The sequence below is a fragment of the Megascapheus bottae genome, chromosome 1 (genome assembly GCF_031878675.1).
Source record: "Megascapheus bottae isolate mThoBot1 chromosome 1, mThoBot2.hap1, whole genome shotgun sequence".
Lineage (NCBI taxonomy): Eukaryota > Metazoa > Chordata > Mammalia > Rodentia > Geomyidae > Megascapheus > Megascapheus bottae.
This window is the reverse complement of record NC_143509.1, coordinates 63,589,873-63,602,152: the sequence shown is the minus strand read 5'-3', so window position 1 is coordinate 63,602,152 and position 12,280 is coordinate 63,589,873. Positions and strand designations below refer to the sequence as shown.

General features: G+C 34.5%; 1 protein-coding gene across 2 annotated transcripts in view; it reads right to left on the bottom strand.

The window, feature by feature from the left end:
* Positions 1-12,280, bottom strand: part of Zbtb20 (zinc finger and BTB domain containing 20) — a 703,280-nt gene that overhangs the window by 529,834 nt on the left and 161,166 nt on the right. The window lies entirely within an intron of this gene.

Genomic DNA, 12,280 nt, shown 5'->3' with positions numbered 1-12,280 from the left:
AAATAACATAGGACATTAAGAACAACAATCACACATGATAAAGCTCCTGTTTCCCTATCCTGGAGATGCTTTCATTTAGCCTTATCCTATATGGCCTTACCTATCTAGCTTTTGTGCTGTTGTAATCTTCTGCTAGGAGAGTCCTAGGTGTGTACTAATTATACACATTGGAATTCTATACTGCCATCAGAAAGAATGACATCACCCCATTTGCAAGGAAATGGAAAGGTTTGGAAAAAATCATATTAAATGAAATAAGCCAGACCCAAAGGAACACAGGCTCAATGGTTTCCCTCATTTGTAATAACTGGTTACTGGTTTTGATGCCTCAACTTCATCATCTAAAATAAAGAGGAGGCACAGAAATGGTGGGAAAAGTGTAAACTTATTCAGCAATGATACTAACTATATATTGAAAATGAACTGAACAACTTGTAAGAAAGGAGTATCAGGAGGGAAAAACTGCAAGAAAATGAGTGGAGTCCCTGCATTTGATGACTACAATAGACCTCAGAATTTAACAATACTGGGGAAAAAGAGTCTTTGCATATATGACACATTAACAATAATGGGATTGAATCATTGTTATTTTAAGATGGGACATAAATCCATAAGTAGTATATTTATTATAGGAGGGAACAAAGAAACATACACGTGGAGGAAAGCCATGTAGTGTTGGAGGCAGAGACTAAAATAGTAATAATATAACAAGCCAAGCAAGAACTGGGGCCACAAGAAGCTCAGTAGAGGTATGCAAAAATTCTCTTTAATGCCACCAGAGAGAATATGCCTTGACTATGGTTTCTGACCTCTAGAACTCAGAAAAAATATTCTATTATTTTGAGTTATTCACCTCACGATAATTAACTACAGTAAGAGCAGTATCTAGCCAGGCTCAGTATCTAACTACTCAGGAGGCTGAGATTGGACGATCAAGGTTCAAAGCCAGCCTGGGCACCAAAGAACCTGAGACTCTTATCTCCAATAAACCTCTAGAAAACAGGAAGTAGGGCTTGGCTCAAAGGTAGAGGGTTAGCCTTGAGCTGAAGAGCTCAGGGACAGAGAAGAGCCCAGGCCACCGAGTTCAAGCCCCATGAACCCCCCAACCCACACACACACACACAAAAAAAGCAGTATCTAGTACGACTTTTATCATATTCTCCAGATACAAAACAAAACAATACAAAACAAAAAACTTGAGGAAAGAGTACAACAGTTTTGCATATATAAACTGTCATCTCCAAGTTTCATACATACAGAAATACATTTGAGACAGAATAAGAAATACTGTTGTGATTGTTTGGTCAGTGGTTTCAAGTCAACCTAAATAGTAATGCACTTCTCTGTACTTGGTTTTTTCCCTTGAACTTCTACAGATGCCCTTCAAAAGTGACAACTTCATCTGCATCCTTTCAAGGAAAGAAAGCCAGAACTAGGTTTTAAAATAGTATTGGTCATGTTTTAACTAACACTATTTATAGATTTTTAAATTCCAATTGTATTTTCATGTAAATAATATATTTGATGATAAATCATCAATTGTAAGGGCTTGGAATGATGTAATTAGACATAGTTCAATTGAAAAAAATTTATATTGTTAAAGTACAGGATTTAGGAAGGTAATTTACCCTGTTATGTAGAAATTTAAATATGATTGCAAAAAACATATTTACAGGGAAAATAATACATAGTTTTTTAGTTAAGGTTTATATACTATCCTGACATTGGCAATGGGTCTAACAGGCACACAAGGTTTTTCCTGGGATATTAGACCAACATGATCAAAGGTTATACTTGAACTATTTCCTAATATACAAAGCTAACCATTTCTTATAAAATATGGAACTTGATATTTTACTGGCTACATAAAACTAATGCATAAAAGCAACATTTTTGCTCAATTTTGTTACATATTTATTTTCTGTATATGTCACTGAATATTAGCAAATGAAATACTTTCTTTAGTTAAAAAGTTTTAGTCTGGGCTAAGAGTTTAGCATAGTGGTAGAGCGCTTTCCTAGCATGCACGAAGACAGGGTTTGACTCAGTACCAAATACATAGAAAAAAACTGGAAGTGTGCTGTGGATCAAGTGGTAGAGCTATGGCCTTGAGAAAGTCCAAGGACTTTCCTGAGTGTTCAATCCTCAGGACTGGCAAAACAAAAACAAAAAAACAAAAATCAAAGTTTTAGTCTGATCAAGTCACTAAATATAACAAAGGCTTCTTACAAGTCATACAACAATTATTTAAATTTTGTTTTTTTGAAACATAGGTCTCCAAATAATTTATAAATTCATCAAGATGCAAATAAAATTAGTATATTCATATATAATAAAGGAAAAATGAATTTAATAGTTTTAATAGTTTTAATTGAATATTTTGCATTAAATGAATAAGTGAATCGATATATCAAAAAGACAACATTTTGAACCAGTTTAACAGATAGTTAAAATATATAAATTATTAATATTAAGCAGTTTCATTGCAACTAGAATTGTTACTCAGAATTAAATGACTCAAAAATAAATAATAGCAATAACTTAATTATGAAGTATTTCTTGAATTCTTGTTTAAATTTGAGATATTTATCATGTTCTATTAAAAGTGTTGAATAAAACTTCAATGTGAGAAATTAATTGAAAAGGTAGAAAAAGCAGGTTCTATACATTTTACCATATTTAATTCATTGTTTTACAAAAGAATTATGATGGTGATAACAAATGAGAAGAGGTAGAAAGCTAATTATAATTTCAATGTGCTTTGTATATTATCCTCTCCAATTTACAGATGAGTAGACTTAAGCATCAAAGCACATCATAGATTGTGTTCAATATCTTACAGTCAATAAGTCATAGCAGAGAACTTAAATCCAGATCTCCTTTGTTAGAATTACTGTACTACTTCTACTTTAACATGTTGTCTTACTGTTCTGTGGAACTAGGATATGTATGAAAATTCTTGAACACTATTACCTCAAGCAATGATGTTAAGTACTACAAAAATTTTAAAATTGTAAATAAGTGTTTAAAAACTTGTGCTGGGCGTGGTGGTGGCTCACAGCTGTAATCCTAGCTACTCAGGTGGCTCAGATCTGAGAATCATGGTTCTAAGCCAGCCTGGGCACTAAAAACTGTGAGACTCTTATTTCCAATTAACTATTAAACCGGAAGTTGCACTGTGGCTCCTGGGGTAGGGCAGTCACCTTAAGCTGAAAACCTCAGGGACAGATCCTTGGCCCAGAGTTCAAGTCCCAGGACAGACAAAAAGGAAAAAGAAAAACTTCTTGTCTTTATACAAATTCATAGAGAACAAGGCCATTTTTGAATCCTCTGTATTTTTTTCACAGAGCATTGTAGTTGAGAAGGTACGTACACCTCAAACTGGTATATGATCCAATATAGAGCTATATATAAGGTCTAAATTATATAAAACCTAGTGATAATCTTTATGAAGAGGTATTTTATAACTAATATCACAGTTTAGCTTAGCAGAGGGGATAATTATTAAATTAATAACTGCATAACTAATAATTGCATAATCACAAAGTCTATTCACTGACTATGTCATTTAATGTTCATGTTACCTCATTTTCTCATGGGGAATACTCCTGAGTTTCACAATGTTCTTCTTTCACTTTTCTACTAACTTACATGTTTCATGTTCTATTCATGTTCTATTCTCCAGTTCCTTTCTAATAGCTTACCCAGATCTTAGTTACTACTAAATATCTTTACCACATAGTTTCTTTTTTTTTTCAACAATTGTAAATGGGTTTCATCTTATAATAGATTCCTAACAACCTGTAATGGGCATCTAAGGTGTTAAGCTGAAAGTATTCTAAAGTCAAGTTCTTATTTGGTGAAAGAGAGATCTATATGAATTGGTGATGTTTTTCATGGGCAGTGAAAAGGAGGATATCAGATCTAGAACACACATTTGACAGTAAAGGTTTTCTTGGCTTTTTTTGTTGTGTTTGCTTTTGTTGTTACTGTTGTTGTTTTATTTTGGTGTTGGCCCTGGTGTTTGAACTTCTTTTGTTCAAGGCTAGTGCTTAACCAATGAAGCCACAGTTCTACTTCTGGCTGTTTAGTGATTAACTGGAGCTAAGAGTCTTATGGATTTTATTACCTAGACTGGTATTGAACTGCAATCTCAGATCTCAGCTAGATTATATATGTGAGCTATTAATAGCTTGCATAAGAGATGTTTCTCTATGACTGTAGCATCTAGACACACTTGAAAACTAGTCACTTGAGGGTGGTAATGCAATAACATTTTCACCAAGATTTTTAAACTACATTTATTTTGTAGCTTCTCTCAAAGTATTATTAAAATTAAAACCATCCTACATGTGCTATACATTTTATATAGGTTATCTTTAACGTTTTGGTTTCTTTTAAGCATTAGGATATTTACACCATTAAGAATTAAGTATATAGCTGGTAAGTAACAAAATGGAACAAAAGAGTATTTTTAAAAGACTTAAATCTTTTTAAAATTATAAAAATTATGTCTTATGTACTCATGTCTGAAGATTTAATTTATATTTTCATAGGCTTTATATTTTTCCCATAGTGTTTAAGACATGCATGTCTTTCCATTTAGAGTCTACATTAAAGAGAGTTCCATTTTACATTCTCACTCTGATAGGGATGGGTATTTATCATATTCCATAACAGCTCACAGTTTGTTATACATTAACTGCTCATTCTTTGTGCCAGTAAGACTGTGCTGGAACAGCAAATGAATTTGGTACATTCATTTAACTGCTTCTGCAAACCACAGGCTACCCAGTTGTCTACCGATAAGAGAGCCCCAAAGCCACCTGATCTCTATTATACACCCTTATTTTTTATTTATTTACTTTTTGGACACATGGTCAGTACTGTCAAGATCTGAATACTTACAAAAATGAGAAGGGAAAGTATACCTCAAACTTAATCATGAAAATGTTTTTTTTTTTTATTTCAAGCACCCGTGATGATGTGGCTAGGTTGGGAGGGGAATGGGATATAAGATCTGGAGTACTTTATCTGCTCCAAGACCAATGCTGGTTTTGGCACTACTCTCACTCCAGTGAGTTTCAAAAAAACAAGCAGGTGCTAGCAATCTGAGAGACCACATGCCAGCTACAGCTGCTTCAAACTGATTCAATTACATCTGCCTGAATAGTCCCAGCACATCAAACCACTTGAAGAGATCCATAGGCTTCAAGGAGAAGGTCTATCCTGAGGTAACACTGTTCCTGAGATAAAACGCTTATGAATCTCCAGGTTTGGAAATATGGGATCATTCCATTGCCTGGCACAAGAGAAAGATGGGGAAAATTTGATTTACTTTCAGTTTAAAATTAAAAACTGGTTGGAGAGAACACAAAAGGGCCCTTTGAATTTTTATGTTTCAAATTGGACACTACTGAAGTCTTAAGGCTACCTTGAAATGGCCTGATTTTGTGAGAACATTTCTCAAATCATTGAGTACAACACATTTACAGAACATGCTCTTGGGATCCGGACTTCGCTCCAAACCTTGTTTGTACAAAAAGGGGCCAAGCAGCTGGGAAATTCTGGAGTAGAGTGTGTCCTCATTAGTTCCCATCTGCCACCAGAACTCAGCTCATGGCAAGTTTGGCTAAGTCCTGGTGTACTCAGGTCCAAATGTGGGTCAGTTTTAATTACACTATACAGAATTCAGTGTGCAGTTTTTAAATCCTTAGAACACAGCACAGAGGAATGGGCAGGTCTCCAGCTAATCAATTTTTTAAAAGTACATATATAAAAATTTTAAACCAGGCTAGACAGATAGTGGGTGGAAAAAATTTTATAAATGAGTACAATGGTTACTTAAGAGAATTATTAGTGAAACTGGGTCATGAGCTAGTTCTACTCTAAAACTTCAAAGTGAAAAATAAAATGTTTTCATTGGTAAGATAGAAAACTTACATAAGGTACATGATGCCTGTTGTTCTTTAGTGTGAGGAATAGTGCTAAGGATGTGGCCAGGTTACAGTACATAACTACAAGAGTACAGATTTTCATACTGCAGAGACTTCCTAGTTTGTCATCCACATTCAGTCCCCTTCAATGTTTATTATTCACCGCAAATAGTGCATAAGAGAAAAAAAGTACTCGGTAAAAGTGAAAAAACAAAACTAAGACCAAAAAAAAAAAAAAGAGAGAGGAAGTAAAGTAAGGAGAGAAGAGGGGAGGAAGAGAGAGGAAAGGGGAGGGGAGAGGACGCATGAGGAGGGGGCGGTGTCCAAGTACATGTGCTGAGGACTGAGCCGTCCACACAAATAGTGCCAGAATCAATCCATACTTATATTCAAAATCTGTTCTGCCCAAAAGCTTTATTGGGTAGCGAAGAGCTGAAACATTAAGATTTCAAGGATAATTGTCAGGTATTTTTTTTGTTTTGAATGAATAAAATATCCATTGGTGTAACCCTAAAGATAAAATAAAACAAAACACAACCTTAAGTGTTTAAAGTACCTTAAATGTTCAAAGTATATGTAGGTTTTTGCTTTTGTTTTTTTATGGGTCATGTGGCTTGAACTCTGGGCGTGGGCATTCTCCTTCAGCTCTTCAGCTCAAGGCTACCACCCTACCCCTGGAGCCATAGTCCCACTTCCCATTTTCTAGTGATTAATTGGAGATAAGAGTCTCATGGTCTGGCTCTTTTATGCTAGGGCTGGCTTTGAACCGTGATCCTCAGATTTCAGCCTCCTGAGTAGTTAGGATTACAGGAGTCACTGCGCTCGGCTATATGTATGTTTTTGATTGCGTGGTAATGAAGTTTATCCACTTAATAGCAGTATATAATACTAGGTCAAAATGCTAGTATTTAATATGTAGTAGCTATGTGACTTTGGATGAACAGCTTTTTCTATCTGGAATTGCATTTTATCATCTGCGAAATAAAGAAAATAACATCTTTCTGCTTTTAAGCATTGCCAGTATTATATCTATACATTACTAAATATTCTTTTCCTAACTATTGTGAATTACAATGAATTCCTCCCAAAATACATTTTGAAGTAATAACCCTCAGTACCACAAAATGTGATCTTACTGGGTCATCTCTAAGGTAATGCGTTTAAATGTGGTCATTAGAGTAGAGCCTTATACAATATGATAGATTTGCTTATGAGAAGACATTTGAACCCTGAGACAAAAGCTCACATAGGGAAGCCAATGTAAAGACATGTAAGGAAAAAAATAACATCTTGGAAGTCAGTGGCCAAGAGCATATCCTTCCCTCAGCTGGCATAGGTAGAAGTTAGCACTGGAGGAAATCAGGACATTTTCCTATACTAATTTCTTTCTCAAGAAAAAAATAAAAAGGAAAATTACACAGCTAGGTAGGTACTTACAACAGCTAAGCTTACTATACCTGGGACTACTTAGATTTCAACAACTTTGCCAATAGGACTACTTTTAGTTCATTAGGATGTCATGAGTATATATTAGCAATCATGAGTGATTGCTCAATGCTTTCATGACGGGTTTTAAGAGCTTGTTTTCAGATGGGTGCTGGTGGCTCAAACCTGAAATCCTAGCTACTCAGAAAGCTGAAATCTAATGATCAAAGCCAGCCAAGGCAGGCAAGTTTGTGAGACTCTTCTCTGCAATAAACTACTGAGAAAAAGGGAGAAGCAGCACTGTGGCTCAAATGGTAGAGTACTAGTTTTGAGCAAAAGCAGCTCAGGGACCAAGCCCAGGTCCAACACCTAGGCCCTGAGGTTAAGCCACTCGAACCAGGAAAACAAACAAACACTGAATTATGGAGTTGAAATTTCAGGTCAATTAGAAATCAAAAATCCTAAATTCAAACACAAGCAAGAGATTTATAATGCAGAAGTGCATAACCATCATGGCTTCCAAGATGCCTACTTATTCAAGGTATTCACAGGTTCCTTTAAAATATCTGAATTTTAGCCGGGAGCATGACCTATCCAATTCTCTTTATGATGGAACCAAGGTCATTCTAAAGGTAATAAAGTTAGATAGGAAAGATCATATTATAAGAACACATGATAAAATCACTGTCATATAACTCAGAAGTTCCACTTGTGAATATATTATTTATAAAGCTGAATGCTGATTCTCAAAGCGATATTTGTACACTTCAACTCATAGCTGAGTTAGTACGCCAAGGGTCCAATGATGAATAAACAGCATATGAAATATATATACATATATATATGGCGAGAGAGAGAGTAATGTTTTAGCCTTAATATAAGGAAACTGATATGTACCATAAAATGGATGACCACTGAGGACACTGGCAAACTGAAATAAGCCAAACATCTAAAAGAAACATCTTTTTTGTGATTCTCTTATGATTAACAGTAAACAAAATCATTAAATCAGAAAGTAGAGTACTACTTACCAGGAGCAAGAGGGAGGACTGGGGAATTATTTTTTCATGTGTATAGTGTGTCAATTTTATAAGATGAGTAATGGAGCTGAATCATTATGGCATTATAAACATCATAAGCATATTAACTATGTCTCTAAAAAAGGTTAAGTATTTCTTTTACCAAAAAAAGTTGGAAAATGTAAAAAGTATGAATGAGGATCATGTTGATTTAGCATATGGATTTGTAAATTAAAATTTTTTAATCAAGAAAACTGAAGGGATGGGAGAGGGTGTAAGAAATGGAAGAGAATTATGAAAAGGGCAACACTGATTGAGATGTATAGTACTCATAAATGGGCATTTTGGATTAACTCCCCTCTGTGCAACTACTTCAAGATAATGTGTGTGTGTGTGTGTGTGTGTGTGTGTGTGTGTGTGTGTGTGTATGTGTGTGTGTGTGAAGGACTAGGTATGGCTTAGGTATGTATGTATGAATGTGAATATATATGTATGTATGTGTGGATATAGATGTACACATACGTATAATTAGGACTATAGATGTGGCCCAGGTAGCAGAGAACTTCCCTGACTTGAATGCCCAAGCAACAAATGTTTTTCAAGTCTCCTTTAAAGTTTTGTAAACACAGATAACTTTTGATTGAATTTTGGAGACAAACTGTGTGATAATGCACAGGTCTACATCCATGCCCCCTGGCAACTGGTTGGTCTTTCTTCAGTGTACCTGTACTGAAATGTAGGTGTAACTTTGGTAGCTGTGGTCATAATAAAAGGAACCTAATTAAAAGAACCGAAAATTCATCTGAGTATTAGTTGGCAACTATGATTTGGTTACGTAGATCGCACAATGACACTATTTTTGTCTAGTTTTGTAAATGAAAAAGAAAAGGAATAGAGACTTGCGTAGGTCCATACTAATAACAATTAGTCAAGCTAAAAGAAGTCTGTTAATGTATTGTTGTGTCCTCCTTGCTTGTATGATATTTGTAGATACAGACTTAATTTTATTCATTTAGCCCATCTTTCTATGTAGAAATACTAGCATTCATTTACCATGTAGAACAGGAAAAAGAAAACAAGGAAGGGAGAAATGGATAGAAGACAAAAAAATAAAGAAATCATACTTTTTATATGTTCTCAACAGTATGGATTTTCTTCCTGTATTTCATTAACCCTGAAATCACAAGAAACCTCAAAAACATGCCAAGGATGTGGCAATTTCTCTATGAGTTTGAAACAGTAATTCCTGGTTCATACCACTGAAGCAGCTGCTAATATCAGTCTGCCTTAATGATTAATATTCTAGTTAATAGATATTCTTGGCTCACCCCTTATTTTCAATCATGAAATTAGCAGAAGGATATCGTTTAATCTACCACACTAATACTCAATAACAACCAAAAATTGATGTCCATGCATTGGCATCTTACCCACTAGAATATGTTATGGTGGCTTGACCCCTTACATTTCCAAGTGCCTTCTAAATGGAAAAGTAGCCATGAATATAGACAACCAGTTGTAGCAAAATCTAAGAAGCCTAAACAAAATGTTTTGATGTAGTGGCTACTGGATTCTTTTTCAACTGGTAGTATTCTGTGAGTGTTTCATTCCACACAAATGGAACTTTAGAAAGGCCTATCTAAAAGCAGGTCTTAAAGGTACTATTTTGACTTTACCTTTTCTTAACTTCATGTATTTACAGTTGGGAATTAGCAATAGAAACTATATATGTATAATCTAGGTATATAATACATAGATAATATATATTTACACATATCAAACACAAGACCTATTCTTTCTGCTTAGTTAAGCAGCCACAAATTTATAATATTTGGGTAATACCAGATCCAAAGAAAGTCAAGATACATTTTACTTTCATGGTTTTAGTGAGATAGAAACAGGAAAATGTGTAGTTGAGTGCTGGGAAGGTGGTGACATTAATCATATAACAGAGAACATTTGTTTATGTCTATGCTGCACAGAGCTTTCAAGGTTACATGTAACTTAACCATTAATGCTTCTACCTGTGTATAATGGAGATAATAAACATATTTCTGTCATAGTAAAATTGATTATAAAGCAAATATTATGTTGATTCTTGAGTCATCATAACAGGATGAATAATTCTATTTAATTTCTCATTTTAAGAACAAGATTTAACAGAATTGTCATTTCTACCTAACCAACAACACAAAAACCAAAATGAGTCCATCAAGGCTCACTTGAAATGTATGTGAGAAGTTCCTAGGCTACTGTCCTTTTATTTCTATTATAACAGTAAAATTATTTATTTATATATCCATTCAACATTTAGGCACATGGCATTGTATTATGGAACTACAGGCAAATTATTTACTATACTGTCTATGCTTTCCATTCCCAAAGAGGTTAGTTCAATCCATATTATGATGAGTTCTTTCAAAAAGATAAATTTCATAAAGGTAGCTCCAATACTTAATATTTGTGTCACCAAATACTCATGGAAACTACTCAGCAACTTTTAATTATGCAAAAAAGAATAAGCAAGTCATTTGAGCAAGTTTTGAATATCAGGAATTTGGAGACTACCAAATTGTTTAATTAAATATGTTCATAACAAATGTAGCAATGATGCTCACTAGACACTGTTGGAAATGAACTATACAACTCAGGGGGAGGAGCATATGGAAGGGCAAACAGGAGAAAATGAGGGAGAGGGTAACAGTGTTTACCTTACTTATGTAAATGTAACTCTCACTTTTACAACAAAGATATAAAGAAAAAAACAACAACAAATGTAGCTTATTGTGTAACATTTGCAGATTTTTGCCTAAGGTACAGTCAATAATAACTGTCAGAGCATGTATAAAGCATTAACAAAAAAGAAACTTAATGCCCTTACTAGCATACTTTGAATAATACCAAATATGTAGCGTTTGATTAAAGGATAATTTCACAGTCTTAAAATCTACAGCTGGATTTTAACATCTCTTTGTGGATAACTGTTTAATATTCACCTTTTTTTTTCTCTCCTACTTCTTCCTCAACTGTGACAGAGATGCAGGCACAAATCAAGAAATCATTTTAAAATGTACCCTTAAATTTTCTGAATATGCCCCCATGTGTCCACTAATAGCCAAATGCTTTCAAATCTGTTCAGCTAAATGGATCAATAACTACATCCAGCCTCACATAGCAGGGCTGCCAACATGGTAAAATTGAGCCAAATACAAAATGTCTCTACCAGGACAAAAATGACTGTCAAGGCAGTTATCTGGAGGTATCACAGGTATCTTTGGAAAAGTCAGCATACACATTCTCCAGTGCAGTCAGCAGCTATTAAAGCAGCATTTGAGACACAAAACAAAAGATGTGGAACAAATATTTGGGAGCTAAATCCAATAAGTTTTATGATAAACTAATTTAATAGTTCAAGATCTATCTACATCAAGGATCTTTCAAACTCAGGAGTACACAAAATACAAATACGTAACCGGAACAAGCAAACTGCTAACAAGCTTCTCTGTGCTCTCACTCATATGACACAGCTGCAAGCAACAATTGAGCAGGTGCAACCAAGCTTTTGAGAATTCCTGCTGGTTGCCCAGGCACCGCAACACCCCACGGTTGAGATTTTAAACAGGTGCAAACATTTTTCCCCCATTTGTCTAGTGCTTGAGACATGTAGCAGACAGTACATCTGCAACCACTCCTTACCTAAAGCAACCCCATAGGAAAAAAAAAATCCAAAACAGAAAAAAAAAAGTTTGAAAACAACACAATGATCGAAAAGAAACAGTAGTTAGCAATAGTTCTAACTTATCAAATCATTTTTAAAATGTTTATTTAATTCTTACAATAAAATTCAATGTATTTATAAAAATACACTGTTCTTTGAAGCTGTCAATAATTATAATTACA